The sequence below is a fragment of the Pan paniscus genome, chromosome 7 (genome assembly GCF_029289425.2).
Source record: "Pan paniscus chromosome 7, NHGRI_mPanPan1-v2.0_pri, whole genome shotgun sequence".
Taxonomy (NCBI): Eukaryota; Metazoa; Chordata; class Mammalia; order Primates; family Hominidae; genus Pan; species Pan paniscus.
The window spans coordinates 64,849,495-64,860,605 of record NC_073256.2 but is presented as its reverse complement, the minus strand read 5'-3'; the positions used below and the strand labels follow the sequence as shown (position 1 = coordinate 64,860,605).

General features: G+C 35.7%; 1 long non-coding RNA gene across 1 annotated transcript in view; it reads right to left on the bottom strand.

The window, feature by feature from the left end:
- Positions 1-2,744: 2,744 nt before the first annotated feature.
- Positions 2,745-11,111, bottom strand: part of LOC134730874 (uncharacterized) — a 60,874-nt gene continuing 52,507 nt past the window's right edge. The window contains exons 5-7 of the long non-coding RNA XR_010112869.1: positions 6,589-6,701; positions 3,424-3,504; positions 2,745-3,086 (exon numbers count right to left, since the gene is read on the bottom strand). This is a non-coding gene — a long non-coding RNA (uncharacterized LOC134730874). The remainder of the gene's footprint in view (positions 3,087-3,423; positions 3,505-6,588; positions 6,702-11,111) is intronic.

Below are 11,111 nucleotides of genomic sequence, written 5' to 3'. Positions count from 1 at the left end.
TTATTATTTGAGTATGCTCAAACCAAAGGTTTTCTTTGAATTACTAATTGAAATATGTATGCAAAATCAATGTATAAGCTGCTATTCAATATAAATACATATGTTAATTTTTAAAGTATTGCGAGCTGCCTTAAAAAAGGTTTGAAAAACTAACTTAAAGGAATGTACTTTTCTGATTACAGTTTTCTAAAAACATTTTCCAATAAAGCTGTATAACTAGAATCACTGATTCTTTTCTTTGCCAGAAAGTAACTTAAGGCTGCCAGTATGCAGTGTTGTTTCTTACTGACTTGTAAGCAGTTACTCAATATAATGCCTGTCACCAATTTCCATCCACTTTCTTACCTAAATGTTACTGCAACTCCTTCTTCAATTCCCTTCACAGATGAGCTACAAACTGAAGAATAAATTCTCCCAAGTAGTGTCAGCAATTAAGGCATGGAAGAGAATGCACCTGGACCCTAAGGGCGCAAACAAGTACACTAAAGAAGTGAAGAACTTACCATCCCAAAATGTGCGTAATTGGCATATTGATTATTTCAAGCTGAAAAAATTAGAGAAATTGTAGTTTCAGATAGGGTGAGCTCACTGTTCTTCCTACATGCAGCAAGCCATAAAGATTCCTCTGGGAGGGGTGCCCTCACCGTATTAGGGCAAGGAAACAGCCCTTATCACCAGAGACTGAGAACTGGGTGGCTGCAATGGATCCGAATAATTATACTTATCCAAATAACTCTTATCTTCCACTAGTTTTACACCCCACTTCCATATATCTCCTAGTCAACTCCCCTAGAAATTCACTGCCCCAGCCAGATTCTCTTTGTTCTGTCATTTCTTCTCAAATGTATTGTTCTTTGTCTAAAATGTACAAAAACATCTTGCTTTGGTCACTTCTTCAGGCCTTACTCTCTTATGAAGAGCATAATGTACATGTAAAACTAATGAAATCTAGGTATACTTTTGTCTTCTTAATATGTCTGGTGTCAATTTGCTTTCTAGATCCAGCCAAAGAGCCAAGTGGGGGTTGCAGATGACCTCCAGCTCCCCTGCCACACCCTTGGGGAAGGGAGTCGCCACTCAGCTTGTCACCTGCAGGAGTCCTCAGAGCCCCAGGTTTTCAAGTCTTCCTTATTCCTGACCTCATCAACAGGGCTTGATCATTTCATACCTTAAATCTCCTATAACTACACCATTCTTCTCCGTCTCCTTGCTGATATTTAGCCCTCATCACTTTTCTCCTGGATTACTTCTTCAGTGTTCCTGCCTCCAACCTGGCCACTTATCAAACCATCCTTCTCCATGTTGAGTCTGTCATAACACATCAAGCTGATTAAGTCACTCCCTTTTTAAAAATGTTTGCATTTTACCCCTTCCTTCTCAGAATAAACTCTAAACTCCTTACCACAGACACAAGGCCTCTGGGGACCTGCTGCCACCTGTTCACCTCCCCACACTCACACTCCCTACTCTGCACCTCAGTTGCTCCAACCACATCAAGGCTCTCCCATTCTTGTTCTTCTTCTTTTGTTTTTTGTTTGTTTGTTTGTTTTTCTTTTTCTTTTTTTTTCTGAGACAGAGTTTTGTTTTGTTGCCCAGGCTGGGGTGCAGTGGCATGATCTCCGCTCACTGCAACCTCTGCCTCCCAGGTTCAAGCAATTCTCATGCCTCAGCCTCCTGAGTAGCTGGGATTACAGGTACTGGCCACCATGCCTGGCTCATTTTTTGTATTTTAATACGGACAGGGTTTTACCATGTTGCACAGGCTGTTCTCAAACTCCTGAGCTCAGGCAATCTGCTCCTCTCAGCCTCCCAAAGTGCTGGGATTACAGGCGTGAGCCACCGCGCCTGGCAGCCTCTCATCTTCTTAACATGAAGGTCTCTCCTACTCATTATGTTTTTAAATTTTCTTAACAGTTCATTAAAATATGACTCACATACTAGAAAGTTAACAAGTCAATTGATTTTGGTATATTCATGAACTATGCAACCATCACTGCAGTTGGGGACATTTAGGACATTTTGTTTATCAGCATCAACCGCAGGCAGGAATTAGGTCATTTCTATCTTTTGGCTATATAAATAATGCTGCTATAAACATTCATGTTTCAGCTTTTGTGTGAATATACGTTTCCATTCTTCTTATGTATGTATCAAAGAGTAGGGTTTTTGGATCGTATGGTAACTCTATGTTTAATCCTTCGAGGAATGTCCAAACTGTTTTACCAGGTGGATGTTTCATTTCAAATTCTGCCAACAGTGTATAAGGGTTCCACTTTCTCAATATCTTTTCTGATACTTACTATCTGTCATTTGTGTTCTGGCCATCCTAGTGGGTGTGATGTAGTACCTAGCTGTGGTTTTTTGATTTGCATTTTCCTGATGACTAATGATGCCAGGCACCTCTTCATGTGATTATCAGCTATTTGTAGATCTTGCTGGGAGAAAGATCTATTCAGATCCTTTGCCATTTTTTAGTTTGTGTTATTTGTCTTCTTCTTATTGAGTTGTAAGAGTTTTTTTATATATTACTCTAGAAACAATTTGCTTACCAGACATATGATATGCAAGCATTTTCTCACAATCTGTAGTAAGTCTATTCATTTTATTAATGATGCCCTTTGATGCCCAAAATGTTTAATTTTGATGAAATTAAATTTATCTAGATTTTTGGTGGGGTTTTTTTGGAGTTATACTTAAGAGTATTTTGCCAAACCTAGGATCATGAAAATGCAGCTCATTTTTTGTTCTGAGTTAATAGTTATAGCCTTTAATTCATTTTCAGTTATTTTTGCATATGGTGCAAGATAAGCATCCAAGTTCATTCTTTTGGATGTTTATATCCAATTATCCCTGCAACGTATATTAAAAAAAAGTTTTCCCATTCGATGGTCTTGGCAAGCTTTCAAAAAGTCAGCTGACTACTTGGTTTTATTTCTGGGGTCTCAGTTCTGTTCCATTGATCTGTATGTCTATTCTTGTGCCAATGCCTTGTTTGGTTTGGTTTTGTAATGAGATATGAGACTGGGAATTGCACACTCTCCTACTTGGTTCTTCTGTGTCAGTATTCCTTGGTGATTCCATATCTCCTGCGATTCCATTTATTTTACAACCAGTTTTCAATTTCCACAAAAGTCAGCTAGTTTTCTGACAGGTATTGCATTAAATCTGTGCGTCAATTTGGGAAATATTGCCATCTTCAAATTGTTAAGTCTTCTGATCCATAAACACAAGACAATTTTCCATTTATTTAGACCTTTAATATTGTTCAGGAATTTTTTGTAGTTTTCAGGGTACCAATTTGTATCTCACGATTAAACTTATTTTTAAGTATTTTTTTGTTATTCTACTGTAAATTAAATTTTTTCTTAATTTTAAGAATGTTTATTGTATCACATAGAAATATAATTAATTATTTTTATTGACCTTGTGGTCTTCAACCTTGCAGAATTTGTTTATTAGTTCAGATTATTTTTGAGTGGACTCCATATCCAAGGTCATGGTCATCTGAAAATAGAGATAATTTTAATTATTTCCAATATAGAAAAATTTCTTTCTTTTTCTTGCCTAATTCTCTGGAGAAACCAACATAATAAAATGTTGAATAAAAGTGGCTAGAATGAACATCTTTGTCATTTTAAACTTAGAAGAAAAATATTCCATCTTTCATCGTTAAGTATAATGTTAGCAGCAGGATTTTCACAGATACCCTTTATCAGGTTGAAGATGTTTCCTTCTATTCCTAATTAGCTCAATACTTTTGTCATAAAATTGTGTTAGGTTTTGTCAAATCTTTTTTCTGCAATTAAAGAAGTCAAGTGATTTTTGTTTGTTATTCTATTGTGCATTGCATTAATTTTCAGATGTTAGAAATTAGAATAAGATTTTTCTGAGATTTTTTATACACAGATTTGTTTCAATAAATACATTGGACATTTTTGGAATTTTGTGACAATTTACAAAGACCTGCTCTTGAACCATGTAGCCTAGAAATTTCAAAAGAAAAAGAAAAATTTAGATATGTCATGAATGCATAAAATATATGTAGATATTAGCCTATTTTATGATTTACTACTTTAAAATATACACAAATCTATTATAAAATGTTAACATTTATTAAGACTTTTGCACACAAATGCTTACAGATAAGACATAATGCCATTCGCAGTCAAGAGAGATGTAAACAAATGTAAATATGCAGTATTAAATCATTACTGCATACTATGAACATACTGTACCACTGTAATCATTTCTTAGCCACTTCCTGTTGATATCGTGGTAAGCTCGAGTGTTGTATCTGCTTAAAACACCTTGCGACTCTAATCATCTCTGTGTGAGCAGTTCATTTTTTCTAGGAAATTGCACATCAAAGTAAAAAGTGATCTTTCCTGGTTGTCCAGTATTTTTCATTATGTTTAGTGCAATAGTATAAACCTTAACACCATGGGACCCATACAAAGTGTCACTAGTGATACTGGAAGTGCTTCCAAGAAGGAGAGAAAAGTCATGGCATTCAAATAAAAAGTTCAACTGTTTGATGTGTACTGTAGATCGAGGTCTGTAGCTGTAACTACCTGCCATTTCAGACAGACAACTTGTCTAGTAAACAGACTACATAAACTTACACTATTGATAAATACAGTAGAATACTGTAAGTGTATTCTCTCTTCCTTATGAGTTCTTAATGACATTTTCCTTTATCTCACTTACTTCATTGTAAGAAATACGGTATATAATACATATAACATACAAAATATGTGTTAATTGACTGTTATTTGTAAGCTTCTGATTAGCAATAGGCTACTAGTGGTTAGGTTTTGGGGGTGTCAAATGTTATTTGTGAATTTTCAACTGCACAGTGAATCAGCACCCCTAGTCCTTACATTATTCAAGAGTCAATTGTATTCTGTTGTGGACTTTTGCATCCATATTTATAAAAAATATATACTCTATAGTGTTTGTATCTTGTCAGAGTTTTTGTCTCATGGTACTACCGGCCTCAGAATGAGTTAGGAAGTGTTCTCTTCCTCTTTTTTCCAGGAGAAGGAGTTGGTAGATTGGTGCTACTTCTTGCTTAATCACTTGGCATGGAATTCACTGATGAGGCTGTCCAGAAATGGGCTTTCCCTGTGAAAAGCCTATATGGGTAGTTTCTTTTTTTCTAATTACTAATTCAATCTCTATTTGTTATACATCTGTTCATATTGTCTATCTCTTCTTGACTCATACAATTAATCATAGTATTCCTTTATAATTCTTTTTATTTATGTAAGGTTAGCAGTAATGCATTCTGTTTTATTTCTGATCCTAGTAATTTTAAACTTCCCTCTTTTGTTTTTGGTTCATGCAGCTAAAAATTTGTAAATTTCATTGATCTTTTCAAAATGTCCACTTTGTTTTCATTGATTTTTCTCAGCTAGTTATTCTGTTCTCCATTTCATTAATTTCCACTTTAATACTTATACTTCTTTTTATTCTGTTTTAGATTTAGTTTTCTCTTATTTGTTCAGGGTCTTAGCTAAAAAGTTAGGTTGTTGATTTAAGTTTTTCTCCTTTCTTAATTAGGCATTTAAGTATAATTTTTTTTCTTTAAGCACTGCCTTAGCAGGACCACATAAGTTTTGGTATGGCTTGATATGTGTGTCTTCATTTTTACTTACCTCAAAGTATTTTCTAATTTCCCTTTTGATTTCCTCTCTGGACCATTGGTTGCTTAGAGTATACTTTTAATTTCCACATATTTGTGAGTTTCCCATATTTTGCTGTCATTGATTTCCTATTATATTTATTTGTAAGCATTGGTTTCTTAGAGTATACTTTTAATTTCCGCATATTTGTGAGTTTCCCATTTTTTGCAGTTATTGATTTCCTATTATATTTATTTTTAGTTGGAGAAGATAGTTAACATTATTTTTATCATTTTAAGCTTACTGAGATTTATTTTATAACCTAAATATAATATGGCCTTCCCTGAAGAATGTTGCATGTGCACTTGATAAGAATGCATATTCTGGGATTATTTGGTGGAGGGTTCTCTAGATGTCTATTAGGTTTAGTTGGTTTTAAACAGTAAGTTAGTAAGTTTAGTTGGTTTTAAACGGTATTGTTTAAATCTTTAATTTCTCCATTATCTTCCTATAATTTGATTCATTATTTAAAGTGGGATACTGAACTCTCCAACTATTAATTTTTTAATTGTTTATTTCTCCCTTCATTTTTGTCAAATTTTCCTTCATGCATTTTGGAGTTCTTTTGTTACGTGCACATGTAATGACAGTTGTTATCATTTTCTGTGGATTGTTACTTCCTTAGCTGACACACTACAGGATAAGATAAAAGTATAACCATGTAGTACAGAGTTGACTCAATCAAAGTAAAGTGCACGCATTGTGTTCACAGTGTTCTGTGTACACCTCCAACACAAAACCCTTTATTTATAGCTGTTTGTATACTTTTCACGCCTACTAGAATATGCACCCTTTGAAACAAGGCTATGTGATTCATTGTAAGTCTAGTGACTGCCATAGTTCATGGCATTTTAGATGAAAATAGTATTCAATGAATGAATGAATGGGTTTTGAAAATACTTACTGTGATGTAAAGAGAGAATGCATAATCCCAGCACTTTGGGAGGCCAAGGCGGGCAGATCACGAGGTCAGGAGATCGAGACCATCTTGGCTAACATGGTGAAACCCCGTTTCTGCTAAAAAAAAAAAAAATACAAAAAAATTAGCCAGGCATGGTGGCGGGCACCTGTAGTCCCAGGTACTCGTGAGGCTGAGGCAGGAGAATTGTGTGAAGCCGGGAGGCGGAGCTTGCAGTGAGCCGAGATCGCGCCACTGCACTCCAGCCTGGGCGACAGATGGTGCTGGGAAAACTGGCTAGGCATACCTAGAAAGCTGAAACTGGATCCCTTCCTTACACCTTATACAAAAATTAATTCAAGATGGATTAAAGACTTAAATGTTAGACCTAAAACCATAAAAACCCTAGAAGAAAACCTAGGCAATACCATTCAGGACATAGGCATGGGCAAGGACTTCATGTCTAAAATACCAAAAGCAATGGCAACAAAAGCCAAAATTGACAAATCGGATCTGATTAAACTAAAGAGCTTCTGCACAGCAAAAGAAACTACCATCAGAGTGAACAGGCAACCTACAGAATGGGAGAAAATTTTTGCAACCTATTCATCTGACAAAGGGCTAATATCCAGAATCTACAATGAACTCAAACAAATTTACAAGAAAAAAACAAACAACCCCATCACAAAGTGGGCAAAGGATATGAACAGACACTTCTCAAAAGAAGACATTTATGCAGCCAAAAAACACATGAAAAAATGCTCGCCATCACTGGCCATCAGAGAAATGCGAATCAAAACCACAATGAGATGCCATCTCACACCAGTTAGAATGGCGATCATTAAAAAGTCAGGAAACAACAGGTGCTGGAGAGGATGTGGAGAAATAGGAACACTTTTACACTGTTGGTGGGACTGTAAACTAGTTCAACCATTGTGGAAGTCAGTGTGGCTATTCCTCAGGGATCTAGAACTAGAAATACCATTTGACCCAGCCATCCCATTACTGGGTATATACCCAAAGGATTATAAATCATGCTGCTATAAAGACACATGCACATGTATGTTTATAGTGGCACTATTCACAATAGCAAAGACTTGGAACCAACCTAAATGTCCAACAATGATAGACTGGATTAAGAAAATGTGGCACATACACACCATGGAATACTATGCAGCCATAAAAAATGATGAGTTTATGTCCTTTGTACGGACGTGGATAAAGCTGGAAACCATCATTCTCAGCAAACTATCGCAAGGACAAAAAACCAAACACCGCATGTTCTCACTCATAGGTAGGAACTGAACAATGAGAACACATGGACACAGGAAGGGGAACATCACACACCAGGGACTGTTGTGGGGTAGGGGGAGGGGGGAGGGATAGCATTAGGAGATATACCTAACGCTAAGTGACGAGTTAATAGGTGCAGCCCACCAACATGGCACATGCATACATATGTAACGAATCTGCGTGTTGTGCACATGTACCCTAAAACTTAAAGTATAACAATAATAAAAAAAAAGAGAGAGAGAATGCATGGCATGGCACGTAAGGACAATTATAATTCAAACTTCTCACTTCTGTCTTTAAGGAGAAAGGTCAACGGTTACTAGCACACAGGTTTTTAACTACCTCTCTAGCATTGTTCACTTGAGAAAATCACTGAACTTCACAGAACCTCAGTTTCTTTATTAGTCAATGCACTTCCTATCTCTCAAAACACTTTATGGAAAAGAAAAAAGACAAAGAATGTAAAAATATTGCCAAATGTTAAGGTGTGAAATGGGGATGTCTGTTGAAGGGGAGGCTGAGATAAACCTTTGGCTTTGCAATTTACAATCTTCAAAACCTTGCGTAAGTTACTTATGAGGTTTGTTTCTCTGTCTGTAAAATAGGATAACAAGAGTGACCTTTAAAGATTGTTTTATATAGCATACGCAGGGTGCTCTCTGCAGTACGTGACTTACTGAAGATACCACTTACATGTGAGGTATCATTATTACTGCAATTGCTATAAATACATGATATTTCTTAGATGTCATGGAATTCTAAGGCAGTGGAGCACATTATTGTTATGAAGAGAAAACTTCACTCACGAATTCGGCCAAAAAAAAGACATAAAGATGTTATTTCTATAAAAAGCAAAAGGACAAAAGTGGCATTCATGCCTGTTTCCTAAATAAAAAATGTTACGTGCGTGAATAGAGAAAGTATTACAATAAGAAGTTTAAAATAATTTTTAAAAATAGAATAGAGAAAATTGTTTAAAAAGCATGCATTTGCAAAGACATGTCAGCGATTATGATATCACTTACTAAAAGTAAAGGAGTTCTCCCACCAAGTAAGCGTAGAAAAAACTTCACCAAATACTCCTGATTTCTTTTGGATAATCCTGGTAAAGTGCTATGAAGATAAAGTAACTTTCTGTGAGATAACTTAGTATCTTAAAAATATTAAGAATATTTATATCTTGTCTCATTTGAAGATGACTATGAAAGCCATGGTTGTTGCTTGCTACCAAAGCAACCTTTTTTGAACACATGAGTTGACAGCATGCACTGTTAGTTTAATCAGAAAATCATTTCGGGCACCTTAGTGTCCATAAAAATGAGCATTATTTTTTCTCTCCTACCTTATCCATCCCCTTGAAGCTTCTATACAAATGTTTTCTAGCAGTTTCCACTCCCTCCACCACCCAAAACTCTGTAGGAGAGACAGGACTCATTTATGCACCAAAAATGAAATGAAATGTGATGACTTGTCCCCTGAAACTGTACTGTACATAGACATATTTGGCATGACCCAAATAGAGGCATAAAAAAATGTTAAATCTCTCTCATCCTCAAATACCTCCCAAGAAGGAATTATGTGACTGGCTTATAAGAACCAATGCATAAGAAATTTCCTTAAATTAGACTGTACTTTTTAAGGAGTACTTTTTAAGGATTTTGAAATGTCAAAATCCAGTGTCTTCAGGGTGGTCTTTCTTAGCTGGCATCCACAAGAGGCAGCTGAGTTGTTAGAAGGGCACTGAGTCTGGAGTGGGGCTGCCTGGGTATGAGTTCCAGCTTGCTGCTTACAGTCATGAGAATTTAGACAAAGAATTTAGAGCCTTTGTCTCTCAGTTTCTTCTTCTGTTAAATAAGTTAATAAAAGCACCAACTTTTTACTTTCTGGTTATCATAAGAATTAAACCAGTTAATACATGTGAGAGACTTAGAATATTACCCGACGTATCATAAGTGATATATAATTAATTGTTCAGTAAAATCAGTGAAGGACATACAGACAGTTTTGAACAAATATTATTTTAAAAAATACCAGACACAACTATTAAATAACCATTTTTGAACAATTCATTAACTCAACTATTTATTGAATATCATTAATCATGTCAGCAATTAATTATATTAATCATAAACATATTTATTATCACCCCTTAAAAGGAGACACAGATTCTACCCTTGAGAGATTTACAGACAAAAGTTGAAGGAACCTCCATGAGAACTTCAAATTTAGAAGTGCAAAATTGTATGTAACTGATCTACTCATGCCAATTTATAAAGATCTTTTTACAGTGATCCTTCGATCAAAGAAGTGAAAGAATTTATGTCCTTTTGAATTTCATTACAAGACCACATATTTTCATTTAAATAGAAATGTGCTTTTCATAATACACCTCGGTACCTCATCTGCTGTCACCTACTAATATATTTCTTTATTCTATATGACTATTTTTTCTGCCAATATAAAAAAATAGGTATTATATCATATATCATATAATATATGGGATAACATATAATTTATATATGACATATTAACATGTCATGTTTTCATATGCCAACATGAAAAATCTGAGCTCTATAAATTATTTTCTGCCTAAGGAATATCTATTACACATGGCATAAACTTCAGGTACAGCCCACTGAGCATGGACATTTCCGGCTACTTTCTTGTGTAGTTGAAGAAACACAATGTGTCTTTGCTCCCTGAGAGAAGCCCAATTGCCATCCGGAAAGTGCACTCTTAAGGGGGCTTCCATGCACGTAAATGAGTGTGGTAGACTATGCAAATCCAGGGAGTGCCACACACGTAAATAGCAGCCCTCTTTTCCACAGCAGCAAAACCCATCCATGGTAGAATCGAGACAAAGGCCAAAATGGGTACGGGGGCCTGAATGGGACTCTAGACTCAGTAGTCAGCACAGGCAATTATTTCTCCTGTACACATAGGTGGCATGAACACACAAGCAGAATTTAAACCACACACACACAAACACACACACACAAATTATTACTGATTCCAGTAGTTTTGAAGTAACAGGGATTCAAACTACTAACAATTGATATTAGTTATTGAGCAGCTACAAGAATGAGATACCAAACTAAGTGCTTCATTTATGTCATTCACTACTGTAACTGTATTAACATCTACTCTATTACACGTAAGGACACTAAGAGTCAGAAAGTTAACAGACTCTCCAGAGCTCATGCATAAGCAACAGGCTTAGGTGATAAGCTCTGGGC